At 38.5% G+C, this 12,238-nt stretch overlaps 1 protein-coding gene across 3 annotated transcripts in view; it reads left to right on the top strand.

Moving 5' to 3' along the window:
* Positions 1-12,238, top strand: part of ctnna2 (catenin (cadherin-associated protein), alpha 2) — a 370,589-nt gene that overhangs the window by 231,663 nt on the left and 126,688 nt on the right. The gene's annotated exons all lie outside the window — the stretch shown is intronic.

Here is a 12,238-nt window from a genome sequence, read left to right as displayed (position 1 = left end):
GCTTGATTTAGCCCGTAATTTTTCACACAAGTCTGCATCGTTCTTTCAATCAAAAAGATGGCCTTCTCAATTTGACTGGCTTCTAATTTTTTATGTAAATGTGCTTGTCATTGTTGTTTGGTGGGATAAATTCAAATACAGGTATCACTATGCAGATATTGTCCAGGATGTGTCAACATTTCCCAGCAGCAGTTAATACTGTTTATATGAAGAGGAAGGAATGCCTGAAAAATGATTTTAAGAGGAAAAAGGTCTGGTGTAAACTCTGATGGCAAGAACCTCCCTGCTGCTCATTTAGTGTCACAGGTGGTAGCATACACTGGCGCTGTCTCCCTTCTTTACTGATGTCTCACCTTGATAATAATAATTAGTTGCATGATGTCCAAAAAACAGGATCACACCGAAATTCATTACGGCCACAGCTGGGGGTGACCCAACTCTCCCGACGCTGATGCCTATGGACTTTGTAGTGAACCCATCAACACATTCATCATTTCACATTTCAGACTGACCCAAAAATGAACACACAAAATATATATATAATGGCTGTTGAATTTGGCAAAGAAAGAAAATAGGCAAAAATGGTAAAGTGTAACTATATAAAGCCAAAGACCTATTGAATCAGGCTTCTCTAAATATGCTGTACTGCTCCTACATACTCCCATACATGACTTATTGTGTGGAAGTATGGGGGAACACATAACACAAAACAAATACATACCCAATCTCCATCCTACAAAGAAGAGCTATTCAAATCATACATAAAACTACATATAGAGAACCAACAAACCCATTGTTCATTAAACTCAAATTATTAAAGTTCAAAGATTTGATTGACTACAAAACTATTCAGATTGTTTCTAGAGCACACAATAACCAATTGCCTAGAAATATAAGAGCTTTTTCAACTACAAGAAAACACGTACAGTTTCAGAGTAATATCAATGTTTAGTAAACCGTTAATTCGAACAAATAGTAAGTTCCACTGTATAACAACCCAGTAATAACAACAGTAATAATGATTTAAAGTTATGTAAAAACTTATTGCAACTGAACAATTTCTATTTAAAAAAAGAATCCTTGATGAATATGAGCTGGAACAGTGATTTTCTTTTTTGTTGATCTTTATTTAGTTGGAATATCTAAGTGATGCAAACAATTGAATCATTGAAGTGGGGGTAGGACAAGAAAAGTTATTCTAACGTCTTCCTACCCCCTTTGAACATGACTGTTATTTGGATCATCTGTTGCTGATCTTTTTTGTTGATTGTTTTTATTTAGTTTTTGTTGTTGTCTTTTAACATGTTCAATAAAGAGTTGAAAAAAAAAATCATATCTCATAATTTGACTTAGTCACTAATACTTCTCACTGATCGTGTATTGATAATTTGAAAACTTATGGAATCTAAATTATAACCACATAATTCAATAATTTTTGTTTATACTTTTATTCCTTGGTATGACAAATACCAAATTACCATTACTATGTCAATGCTGAACAGGTTTACAGTCTGCAAACTACAAGTTCCACATCCCAATCACCAGCAGCATTTTCCCTAATTAAGAAATGTTGAAAAACTTGGAATTGTTACAGAATATGATTGATTGGGTCAATTTATTTTCTGATATTAATGCGATAGGGAGCTAATATTGAATAATTCTGAGATGTTTAATAATAATTCATAATTCACCTCCAAAGACTCTTCCAGTCTCATTTTGCACAATGAGTTACCAGATGATGTATAATATCCCATGCACCAGGAAAGCAGCCATCATGTATGATATTATCATGCCCCATCATAGGCCTTTTTTTAGGGAAGACATTTTGACATGTCACATGGGAAAAGCACAGGTGCAAATAATTAAATTAATGATGGCAGAATTCAATTCAGCTGCTCCAATTTTAGGGTCTTTCATGCTTTTATTCTATTGTGAGCCCTTATTTGATTTTGTGACATTCATTCTGTTTTCTGTTTGTAGCAGTTAATTATGACAAAAATATGAGCTCATAAGGGAAGTTAAATAGGAAAAGGAATCCTGTAAAGCAGAACGTAAAGCGGAAGATACACTGCAATGGTTAACACTGCAATATTGCGCTTTTATTAGAAGTTTGTAAAAACTGATGTAGGGTGTGAAGATTTGATCGAGAGTACCATCATAACATTTCATTTTAAATCACTACTTTACCATTAGAGTCTGAGTGTGTCAAAGGTATGTGAGGGTCACCAGCAAATTCTCATGTCGCCTTGACTTTTATGTATCCCAGCTCTTGGATGCATGGGAAGCGTGTACACAATGTTGAATGCTGAGGTCCCTCTACAAATATTACGAGAAACCACTGAATGCCTCCTTCTCTCTTCATATTCACAAGCACATTTGATAAACATCCTGAGACATTTTTTTTCCTCCATAGCCTGAGGTGTAGGGTACTCTTTTGTACCAGTAAGGTGTTATTCCTCCCTGCTCGTCAAACTAGCAAAGCAGCAGAAACACATAACCAAGTGCGGAGTCTTCCCGCCGAGGAGCTACTGTAAGAGAGCGAAAATGCAGTCAAGTTTGTGTCAGAATAAAATACACTTGTTGTGTTGATCTCAGTGTAGGAGTATGTCATCCGGTGTAACACTATGGCCCTTTCATGTGTATTTTTTAATGTGTTTAGGATGACAGTGGAGCTATATCAGGCTCTGGCTACACAGACACTGTTTTGTAGGATAAATTAATTGCTGGTTTGAGTCTCTTGAGGGGAATTGTTGATGACCTAAAAGATAAAATAATGTCTGCTTTATCCTTTAATGCCAAGCTTGTCACAGGCAGCATAGGAAGCAACGAGGAAGCATATTGGGAGAAGGCTCAGTTTGAGTGGAGTTCAGTAGTTAGGTTAACTTCTATTGCACTTGAAGAAATTACACTGACATCCTCTTAGTGGTTAAACACTGTAATCTGGCATTCAAGTATGTGAGTGTACTTGCATTTATGCGGCTGGGTGCACATGTGTGTGTTTATGTGCATATGCTTGAATGTAACTTCATTGTATTAATGTGCTTGGTATTTTGTGCAAATGCAGATAACATACAGACTCCATTATTTGCTCAATTCCCAGTATAGATTAAACATTTGCACCCCGTATGAAAGTGAAATCATTCGTACACCTTTGAACAAAAGTGGAAAAAAATGCTATAGCAAGTGGAAACTGGACAGCTATGCTCCAGCTAATTATGTCCTGTGGGCTGCATTCATTCCAGATAGCATCTAATGTAGTTGTCAGACAGATTTTTGTCATGTCTAAACACACTTACACGACAGCACAAAATTGTGCAGTAACAGAGTAGATGTCCAGCTTTTAGAGCTTGTGAATGATTTATCACTTAAGTTATTTTAAGTGTATTACAAATGTAGAACACCTGGTTACTTCATCACTATCTTTCACTTTATCTCAGGGCAGTGCACAAATACCTGGCACACCTAGAATTCAGTACAAGGGAGGGATGTCCTTTGTGTTCTCAGAGTTCCCTCACCCCACCATTTTAGAATGACTTAAGGGGGTTGTTAATGTTGCACTTTATTAATCCACTTGGGGTCATCAGCACCAGATCTTAGGCCAGTGCCTTGGTCAAGGGCAATGGAAGCGTAGTTCCTATTACCTAACAATCATGTCTATTGGTGTGTGATGAAACTAGGCTACCTGTTGGAAACAAACACCCTAACTCCAGCCACTAAGCCATTGCGCCATAGCACAAATGTTTTCCTAAAAAACAAAAATGAAGAACAATCTCTATTCTGAACTGAATGTCATGTGGCGCCATCTCCCATACATACAGTATATCTTGCAGATTGTTTTACTGGCAAGATGGAATTGGGGTTGGAAATTTACATGCCTTCGGGGTATTTCAGAGGCTAGTGTGTCATCGTTGTTGGCAGCTGGTGTTTGTTTACATGTGGAGCAAATGACACCAGTGCTGTTTTTGGGCACACTTCACAGTAGATTTTTAGATAGGAAATGTGTAACCTGGGACAAACTGACAAAGGATGGATTAGAAGGGCAATAAACAGGGATGGGCAATGGACATGCAGTAGTTTGAGAAAGGATGATTAATGAAGTAACTAAAACTAGACATTAACAACTAAAAATGCGTTGTAGACAGATTTTGTCTCAATGAATATAATGTCTGTTCTTAGCAATACAACATTTAATTTGTCAGATTTTCACAAGTCATTTTTACTACGAAGGGGGTATTAGAGCTGCTGTTTCAGTAATATATAATAACTGACATCTTATTTAAAAAGTATAGTATAAATCATAAGCTAAATCAACTACATTTCAAATAAATCAAACACAGCAAGTGTTTATCTTCTTAATCTTAGCAGGTAAGCCAAATTAGTGGCAGGCTTTGAGTCTTTCTGTTATCTTGTTTTATATTTCAGTACACCTTGTTTTAGCTGTGAAACACCAACATGATAATAAAAAAAAACGTTTCTCCTCATACTGTACTGTTAACAGTACACATGTATAAAACAGAAACTTCCCTATGTAAACTTTTACTAGACTCTTTACTATGACTTTACATCTACAAGAATTAATTCAGCCCTAAAGATCAGTGGTAAACTGTGAAAACTGTGTACTTTATACACTGCTCTGCTGATCCATATCATTACATACTGTAAATTGACCACAGGCACAATGTCCAGATAACTAGATTCCAATAAGTATGGAGACCCCATGTGACATAACGGTACATGATGATGCATACCAGAGCCCTACATACAATAGTAGAAGTTTGAAAAAATCTTATTGTTATCACATCATGAGGCCACTGAATTCCAAACTGCACCCTTGATTAAAACGCAAAGTAGTGTCTCTGGTAGCAGACAATGGCAGCTAAATCCTCTGACAAGAGAAAAATTCTCAGCCTCACTTCCTCTCTGCCGTCTTTGTGCTTGTATGTGTGAATGTGTGTATATTTGTGTGTATTTTGCTTAGTGTGTAACTGCTTAAAATGTTTTTGCTGATTTGCACTCTTCACCCCAGTAATTTCCAACCTGGAAATCTAGAGCCTAATCAAAACCACCCTTTGTTCCCAAAATCATGAACTTGTTGACAAACTGCAGAGCTCCTGCAATGATATGTTGTTTAAGAGCTTTCAATTCTCATCAATCATTTTAACCTGGCCTTGATGAAATACCAAAACCATTAGTGAACATAATCAGTAACTTTCCTTGCAAAATTGGCCAATATTATATATATATAAAATTATTATGTCTGTCTACGGGATCAAATTTGATATTTCCAGCCCCCCAAATGACCAGCTATTTTATAGTCTGGTGTGTTATGTGGAATGATTCTTTAGGGGTTGCAAGCGTCACTTTATACTTTCAGTCTTTTTAACTTGAGTGACAAAGCCCTGGCTACTTCAACTACTGGCATCACTCTATTTAAGTTCCTCAGAACAGGGACTAGGAATCGACATTATTCATCATGTCATTCTTCTATCAGCTACTGTCTGGAGTGGCTGGCCACCTGCACCAGAGCCTTGTCTACCAGATGGGCCATGCATAATTAAGACGATAACCCTCAGCAGAGACCTGACCCTGTCACAGCATTGAAAATAAGGCTGGCCAGCCCAGGGGCATGCTTCACTCTCCTTGTGATGCCCACAAGTTCCTGCTATGCTGCTTCCAGACAACTCTAGCTGTTATTGCCAGGCAGAGCACCCAAATTTTGGGGGGTCTCGAAAATAATGACAATATGATATTTTTTGGCATGCATTTCTATTTTTCTGTATCTTCATCATCACGAATCATGCATAAAATTTGGCTATTCTTGATGTACGATTAATACATGAGGGTGATTCATCATTAATTCACTTTAACAAAGATACCGGCATGCATGTAACTCTTTCATTACCATCGTAGCGTGGCAGTGAAATATCATAAACTTCACTGACTTTAACTCAAAAATCTGGAGGAAAAAAAAACAAACTTTCTTAATCCCACTCAGTCTGCATGCCAAATCTCCATGATTCATTTAAGATACAGCACCGGGGAAACCCTGGAAAAGAGTGAAACACGCTCGTATCACTCCTTTTTGTGGATCTTAAGGCAAGTTTCACCCCAACATCCTTTACAACCCCCACCTTGTAAAAAATAAATATATAAAAGGTGAACTCCCTTGCGACTAATGATGGATCTCCCAGGTGAATCTCACTAACCATGGCTAACCAGAACTTCTGCTATGTCCTCTTTGTCATGTAGCATATGGAGATTTTGCTACACCAGTCATCCCATTTAATAAGCCAAGAGTTGCCAAACACACATAAATTAGGGTCTGTCGTATGTAAATAAGGGACTGGTGCAGCATGTCCTTGTTTCCACAGCTGAATCAATTTATCAGTCTCTGATCAAATCAGTGCTCATTTAGATGCTGTGCGACAGTTTAATAAATCAGATGCAGAGAGGTTCACGTGTCTCTCCTAGTTCTTGAATCTGTGCTTTTTCTAAAACGGTTTGATAAATGACAGCCAATATTTTCAAGGGTGATGTCTACATGTCATTTCCTGAAAATACTGCTTGGACTCAAACAGCTGTGACCATTGTAGGAATACATTTTATACGTCAGCTTAAGGAAGAGAATAGATGTCTTTTGAAAAGACATCAATCCCCAAACACCCACCATGACAGTAAGTCCTATCCGCTGATCCATCCTCGCGCAATGCACTTACATCATGTCCAGATATTATGTGGCTTTACTGTTCCTTGTTCCTTATAACTAATAGCAACAGCAACTCTGTTAGTGGTGTGCACTGCTGTGTGGCTGGACTGACAAAGTCCACATGAAAGGATAGTGGGAGACATAATCATTTCACCAGTTCAGCTAGCTCCAGCAGTCTTTGAAGTTGTCGCACCCTGAATCATTACAGCAAGGGAGCATACTGCAGTCTAGCTCTGTACAGTATATTTTTGTTTGTGTGCACAGCGGCTGTCCTACGGTGGGCTCAGCCACAACAGGCAGTAGGTATGTTTGTGTTACCATGCTATCATTAGCCTTTATTTAATCTGCCACTGGCTACATTTTGCTGTCATATTTAAGGCCATTTTTTTCTTTTCCTAAACCACCCTAATCCCTGATTAGTGCTACCTACACACAGCAACCCACCCAGAGGAGCAGTTTGAGTCATCATTATCCTGGTTTACAAAACACACATATCATTCTTTATAGCCCTTCCTATCCCTGACAACCAACACCTTCACATTGATAGCAAAAATGCTGCCAGATCTGGAGACCTTTTCATTGCTCACATGTTTTGTATAATTTTAATGTATTAATTTCTGTGTGCCTGCACAGTGAACTATATGAAACCACTGTGTGTGCCCCCCCGCACACCCTCCACATTACATCACAGTTTTGATAGGAACAGTGTGTGATAGATGGAGTGGTACCAAAATGTGTCGGTGTCAGTGAAAAACTTGTTTTCTCGTCAGTCATTTCAGATTTCTGGAGCTACCTCGCTGACTTGTAATCCTGTGCTCTACAAAGTATAGTTAAGAGGTCACATAGTGAGGGGTAGTTTTGACAGTTGCGAGCAATGAGTGGAAAGAGACCATCAGGCAAGCAGGGATGGAGTCTGAGGAAAGTGTGAAGGTGGATAATGTCTAGACACAACAACTTGCTTAAATTCTTCTATAGATAGTTTATATCTATGTCGTTATGATGACATTGCATGAAATTTACCGTTTACCATTTTGATTGAAGCACCACAAATTCAAAATTCAGAAAAAATACAGAGTGATCATGTAATAGCATGATGAGACAACAAGGGAGTATACATGGTTGAAGGGATCTGGCATCATGGACATTTAATTGAAAAGTACTTGAGAATTCGATCCTCACAGTAATGCCTGTTTTGTATCCATTGTCTATCACACGGAAATCCCATAATCCGTCAACATGCCATTGTTTGGCTTGATCCACTACTGATGGGTGGAGAATGATGCAATGCAGGAAAGAGAGAAAAAAGATGAAATGTGATTATGTCTCCTGGTATTAAGAACGGGTCCTTGAACAGGATTGACCTAAAGTAGTCCCTGTTTCAGGTGTTCTTGCCTATCTGTAGCATCTGACTTAAATTGAAGCTTTACTCTTTTCAAAGATAGCACCAAGTACCGTCAGACAGCTATGTCGCGTTGGTGAATGCATGTATAGGAAAATGCGTGTGATAAATTGGCATTTTTTCAGCTCTGTGGTGAAACAAAAGTACATCAAAGATGTCTCACCCCATTGACTCGCTTTTTTCTCTTTACCACAGTTCTGCTCTCACAGATATCACACCACTCTCTTATTTTCTCACCCTCTCTAACCTATTCTCAGCCTCTCCCTCCCTCGCTCCTCTTCTCTCCTGCTGCCCTTCCTTCAGTCCCTCCCTCGCAAACTACTTGCTATTCAGTTCAGGGAGACTGCAGGCAGCATTGCTCTAGCTCCCCGTACTGCTGCTGCAAGACTAGACTTTTTTATCCCCTGCTCTCTCTCTTTCTGTCTGATAACCAGACATTTCCCCTCACTCCTTTTCTTAGTCTCCTAAAACTATGCACCTAAAACCTTGGCGTATAGCCCAACACACTTAATATTTAACCCTGCTCCTTCCCTTCATGCTTCTATTCTTAAACCCCTGCATTGCTGCGTGACATCTCATTGCATGTAATTAAGCACAGTGGTGTTTTTTGGGAATGCATGAACAATGCGAGGGTCAGTAAATTGACCAGACCACAATTACCAAGGTAGTCCATCAACATTTCTTTTTCCTTTGAGACATTTAACATAGCATGTTCAGGCATAGCATTTTCAAGCCATTTCAACTCCTATGATGACTTGGAACTCAGCCTTAAATGTGTATCAGGGAAGTGTCTTTTCAAGTAGGCCGGATGCCATATACAGTAAGAGTTCAGTATCTTCACACACTGGGTACGTCTTCCACCGAAGCTTTGGGTATTTCATGTACTTCAAACATCCTTGTTAAATTCCAGTGCTACCTCTCCGAGTTTGTTTCTGTTTCTGTTAGTTCAGTCACAGATTATTTTTCAGGCTGTTTTGGGATACCTTGCTCCTACTGTAAAAGCAGAAATATGGTGGTTGTGAGCCTTCTAATGCCGTTGTCCTGTGAAAAGGCTGTAGCAGCTCTGGGTTTTCTAGAACCAGCTTCTGTCTGAGAATTCAAAATCTTGGTTCAGGTTATAGCATTAACCCATTAAAAATGTTTCATTTAGCATTGCTACTTGTCATCTCTGCAATAACACTTATTGTGTGGTCCCCAACACCTAAAATTCCTCTATTATTCCAGGTAAAAAGATAAAATCATATATATGCTCTGGTTATTTTATCAAACAAAGGGTACAGTGAGTAGTTTACATCTGCCAGTGTGTCCCTGAGCAAGATACTTAACCCCTAGTTGCTCCAGAGGCGTGTGGCCTCTGACATATATAGCAATTGTATGTTACTTTGGACAAAAGCATCAGCTAAGTGAATTAATGTAATGTAATGTTTTGCTTTTTACTTTTTATTAGTAGCTGCCACTGCCTCTGTCTTTGCTGTAGTTTCGGTTCCGTCTTTCCTTTCCCTGCCCTCAGTGTTTCTCTTCATTTAGGCCCAGTCACATTTTTGTTTGTTTGGTTGTTGAAATAATTGCAGCTATATAAAACACTATCTTGTCCAGTTTGTATGAGGCCATCAGGAAGTAACAACAAAAAGTCCATTGGATTATTTAGATTTACTCCAACCGCCAGCTAAAATCTGATGATAACGTTATGTTAACATATATACAGAATAAAGAAGCTCCCCCTCCTCCTTTTGGTCTGTGATGTGTACCATTGCAATGTTGCCGGTTTGATTCTGTTGCAGGACCTTTGCTGCTTGTCTCCTGTCATTCGCTACTGGCATCTCCAAAAATGCCCCAAAAATGTATTTTTAGAAAAGTCTATGCAAGTATATGCATGCATGGGAACAATCTTGTCTTATCAACTCAAGTGCATTTTGCATTTACTAAGACACTGTACTGTGTGTACATTTCAGTATATTTTTCAGTCCTAATTTTTATGACTCTGGATTGTGTTTTTGTGTCGTATCCATCTACCGATTAACCATGTATCCATGCACACAGGGTGTTAGTCCTTCATTCTGTTTTTACCCCATCCTAAAAAAATGCTAATTTCGTACTTACGATGTATTTGATGATAAGCCAGATGCTTCCTCTCATCCACAGCCTGCTTGACCACAGATGCTAATAGCCAGTGACAGGCCCGCAGTCTAAACATGAGCCCGTGTAATGAGAGGAGTAAGCAAACAGCATCAGCCATTAAACATAAGAGAGCTTGTGCCAGAAGGCACTCCGGCTCCTCCTCAGGCAGTGCCATTGTCGGCTGCATTAACTCTAACTTACAGAAGACTGCCAGTCTCAAACAGCACCGTTATAGCTAGTATGGGCAACCATGTGAGAGGAGAAAAGACATCGAAGCCCTCGTATAAGCAGCACATGGAGGGGGTTGGAAGTGTTCTGGTTAGAAGAATAGATTTGAGAAGTAATATGTATGTTCGTGTGTGTGTGTGCTGCTATCAACAAGCGGCCAAAACATTGCTCATTTAACATTTAGTGTGTACTGTATATGGTCACTTAAAGGATTATTGACCATATATATATATATATATATATATATATATATATATATATATATATATATATATATATATATATATATAAAACTGAGATTACATTGTTTGGTTATTGATAGCATGAGGAAATGTAGTAAATTTAATCATTAATCAAAGACTGAACAACCTTTTTAATCCATATGTTTTGTTATATCAGTTAGGAACACAAAGCAATCATTTTTTTTAGCAATAGAGTAGAAATAGGTTGGGTAAGCATTCTGTGGGCCCTCCTCAAAAGTTTATGCCACTGCCTCAGGTCACTATCACTTTAATTAAAAATAGCTCTGAAAATCTGGTGTTCAGACCTATATACATGCCTTTGAAAACATACACAGTAAGAAACACATCTGTTAATCAATGCATACAACAAGACTTTTCCAAATCACACATGCATCTTTCAGTTCAGTTTTATTTGATTTGTAAACAGCCGCGTGAGCAAACAACTCATTTGAGACAGTCACAAAAATAGCCTGGTCAATGCCATTCAGAATCCTGTGTATAGTGCAGTGCTGCTCAGCAATCTGCAGTGCCTAGCCCCAGCATAACACAAATAAAGGTCAAGCTGTATCCGCACCCTTGCTACTTTCTTGCCAGATCAGTTTTGTGATCTATGTTGTGCGAGGTGAAAGTGCAAACAGAATCGCAGAAAATCTTGCGTTTTTGAGTTATTATTTTCTATGTGCAATGTAGCATGTTTTCAACCTTCATCCAACATTGAAAATCACTTTTTTTTTTTACAAGCCAGAAAGCTTTGGAGAATACCTATATTTGTCTTCCCCAAACACGTGATTGGTTGGAGTCCAAATTGGACTGGACCTTTATTTAATTTATTTATTTCTCAAGGCTTCTTTTGGACAGGATTTCAGATGTACAGCTCAACAGATGGATCATATTATTAAAGAGTAAATTTAAAAAATATATATTCTAAAGACACGCAAGTAATTTGGAGACTCTAAATTGGCAGTAGTGTGAATGGTTGTCTGCATGTGTTAGCACTGTGATAGACTGGGGACCTGCCCATGCTGGCTGTATGTCCAACGTGAGCTGGGGTAGGTTCCATCCCTCCACAACCCTACACAGGATAACCGTACAACATGCAATGGATGAAAAAAAAATAAATAAATGACACAATCTTTCCATCAAACTTTAACTTATATTTTTAACCCCTTTGATCCCCTCAGAGCAATATTCAGCTTAACTACCTTGTGTCAAAGTGTTTGTGCACACTTAGAAACACACACACTGTATTATAAATACTATTTCTTGCTTCATTGCATTATGTCTGCACTGTATATCCATTAGTTTCCCGGGGGTTTATAATGGCTATGACATTATGATATGGAATCTATTTCTGTACTATGTTGCTCTGCCATCTCATTTAAAGAAAGAGGGAAGGGACTATTGCATCTGAAAGTATATTTTTTTTCCAACCGCAGCCATTGTAGCATGTTTTCTTTTTCCTGTAATCAAACTATCTGATAGCCACCGCTGCACCTCTTTAAGTTCCACTTAATGAGAACAAGCCAAATTGGCCCATCTATGGCA

The sequence above is a fragment of the Micropterus dolomieu genome, linkage group LG04 (genome assembly GCF_021292245.1).
Source record: "Micropterus dolomieu isolate WLL.071019.BEF.003 ecotype Adirondacks linkage group LG04, ASM2129224v1, whole genome shotgun sequence".
NCBI classification, from domain to species: domain Eukaryota; kingdom Metazoa; phylum Chordata; class Actinopteri; order Centrarchiformes; family Centrarchidae; genus Micropterus; species Micropterus dolomieu.
The sequence above is the reverse complement of the archived record's forward strand: the minus strand, read 5'-3'. Positions and strand labels throughout refer to the sequence as shown.